Source organism: Capsicum annuum, chromosome 4, assembly GCF_002878395.1.
Source record: "Capsicum annuum cultivar UCD-10X-F1 chromosome 4, UCD10Xv1.1, whole genome shotgun sequence".
Lineage (NCBI taxonomy): Eukaryota > Viridiplantae > Streptophyta > Magnoliopsida > Solanales > Solanaceae > Capsicum > Capsicum annuum.
In genome coordinates, this window is record NC_061114.1 from 194922775 (window position 1) to 194926175 (window position 3401).

Sequence of the window (3401 nt, forward strand, 5' to 3'; positions counted from 1 at the left end):
GCAAACTCAGACTCATCTCTCGTAGATTTACTCAGCTCCATGCTCATATTACCTTTACAAACTTGGTATCAATTACCATTGAATATCATCCTCACGATAGTTATGCATTCATAAATTAGTTCAGCCATGTAATCATGCTTCAGTTATGCATGTTCAGTATAAAAACTTAGTTTATCAGCAATTCCAGTCATGTAATCATGCTTTAGTGGTGCATGTTCAGCATGTAAACTTAATCTAGCAGTATTCTCGTTCAGTCAGTCTCATTGGAAGATAAATGTTCTCAAATAAGAGATATTGTAAAACCCAATAAATTCTAGTCATTTCGGTCCTTTAAAGCATGCCAAAAGGGGGTCCCACACTTAGAAAAATTCAGTTAAGTGTTAATACTTAGAATCGTTTTAACATTCGTAATAGGATGATCTTATTTTTTATCCTTACAACCTTAAAATATCAAATTTTATGTCGATTCATGATCAGAGATGTCAATAGGTCACCTCAGGTGAGTTTTGAATTTTTCAGACATCGTTAAAAGTTTAATTGGATGTCCAAAATAGTGAGTCAACGTGATTTTGGCATGACGCATCGGCCATTGCATCGACAGTATCGTCACAAGTATCAAGCGTCATCACGTCACCCTCGACGTGGTGTGTTGGCCATCTTATCATCCCCATCGATGTGACACGTCGACTGCAGTGTCGCTGGGTAAAGCCTTCAATGCAATTTTTGTGAGCCAACGCAATCACAACGCGTCGTGTTGGCTATCGCATCAACCCCATCAATGTAGCACGTCGCCAAATGCGTCACTAGGCAGTTTTTTCTCATTAAAAATACAACTTTCCAAGGGCAATTAGGTCATTTTTCTCTCACCCAAGTCAGTCAAAACACAAAATTAAGCTCTCAAAAGGGTAAATTACATTAATTATTCACAAAATCCTCTCAAGAACAAACCCTAATTCATCAAGCTCAAGATCAAGTTCCAGGAAATTTCCTACAATTTTTAAGAAATCAACAATCAAGGTATGTTAGGTGTTCATCCTTGGGTTTTCTTCCACCCTTGGAGTTCAAGAACCCTTTTTAAAACTACAAGTTTATTGATTTCATGATTTACATGTTTGAATTGGATTGTGTTCATATATGTATTGTGGTATGATTTATAAATCAAGATTCATACAAGGTTCAAGTGAATTAATTATTAAGTAAGTAGAATCATGTGATCCTTATCTTAAACCCTAGAATTTGCTAGTTGAATGTTGTAACCATGATGTTATATCTTGATGATTTCTATGTGCATTAGTTATAGTCTTCAAGTGTTTGATAGAATGCCTATGTAAATTGAATAATGAATTCATGACATGTTATTATGTTGTCCTATTCATGTATAAGTTCATGCCTCTAAAATATTTGACAAAATGCTTAAATGAATGCATGGTGGACAAGTAACTAATGTAATGCCTTCAAGATTTTCCCATGTTTTATATTGATACTATCGAGTCCTGGGGGTATTTAATATTCGAAAATCTAGCTGTTTACCTAGAATTATAGGATCTATAGAATAGTCTCAGCAATATCATGAACAGTAGTACTTAGTCAGTTACAGAACTCAGTGAACTCAATCCAGTTCAGTCAGTCAACACGATCAGTAACAATTCAGTCAAGCCTAGTAAAGTCTAGTGATCAACTCAGTGTCTATTCAGTTAGGAGTAGGATTCAGCATCGAGCGAATCCATGGATGGGGGCATTCCTGCCAGCAGAGAGTTTGAACCTTAGTAGTAATCCCTGTATTACAGAACTACATAGTCAACTTAGGGTAATTCGTCTTTCTGCCAGATTAAGGTTGACGAAACCATATATACACTTCATGAGTTTTCCTGCCAGATTAGGGTTGACATAGCATTATTAGTATCCCTTAGAAAGGTGCTAACACCTTTCCAACTGTGGTCACGGGTTGGACCCCAATTGAGTTTATAATAGGGGTATGTTGGTTAGATGAATACTCCCACTATTACAGTTTCAGAATTTAGTACTCAACAATTAATATTTAGTCTCAGAATTCAGTAAGGAACTCAGATAGTTCTACAGAACCTATCTATCAGTTATAAGTTACTTAGTCATCAGAACTTAGTACTTCAATTTCAATTTAATTCAGATAGAGGTTATATACACAGTATTGCATAGTCAGCATGATCAGTAGTTATAATTTTGCATGCACTCTTATTCAGTTATTTCATGATGTTCATTCATTCAGTTATTATCTCATGCATCTAAACCCATATATATTAGCCTACTCCACTTAGCATACTAGTACATTCTACGTACTGACGCATACTTTCTTTTGTACTATGATATCTTATATCATAGGTTCGGACGTCAAGTTCCTGATCATACGTAGCAGCTCAGGCTATCAGCAGCAGATATTGGGGTGAGTCCTCATATGTCGAGGATAGAGTTTATTTGTTTTAATATTTTCAGTAGCTCAGTAGTCAGTTCAGTCAGGGTTAGTTAGGGACTTGTCCCATCAACTCCATATTCAGACAGTTAGAGGGTTTTAGACTAGCACAGTTGGTATTAAGTTTTTTAGATGTTGTAATCAGTATTATCCCCAGTATTCAGTATTTGTTATCAGCTTATGAACCTTATGTCAATCTCAGATTAATTCTGTATATATCATTCAGTATTATTATTCAGTACCAGTCATGGGTTAGCTTGTGATCATTCAGGGTCATAAGCATCGTGTGGCGTTCGGGGTGCAGTCTCGGGGCATTACAAGCCCACTTTGCCTTGACCTTAGCCTCCATAGCTGCCTTTCCTGAAGATCTCTCCATTATAGCCCTTTGATGATTTCAACTACAGTTTTCTCTATGGAAGATAACAATTTAATTGAAACCTTTTGTTATACCATCTATGAAATGATTTTAGCATAAAGAATTTTCTTATACTTTATTTTATACCACAACAATTATAGAGTGATACAAAATAAATTACACATACCTAAATAAGATGACTGATTGGTTAAAGAGTAAGAATCGAAACCTCAATAATTTGGAGACAAGTTCTTTGTCGAAAGTGTGCAACAACGTTTGTATGTAATGTTCCTATATTTTCTCATGGATGTTGGGTTAATAACTTAATATGCTGAACAAACTATTTAACTCCTAATGAGATTGACTATATAGGTCCAAAAATTTGGATAAACTATTTGATTCCTAATGAGATTGAGTATCATTTTCTTTTATTCTATTTTGCAAATAATTATTAAATAATTTTAAAAAAGAAGAATGAAAAGATAATTTTATTTATTACGAAGACTTTTAATGAAGGATAAAAAGGTCAAATCACTTTTCTAATGGTCTTCACACTTTTAAGATATTATATATATACCATTTACAGGATCTCTTAGGCTG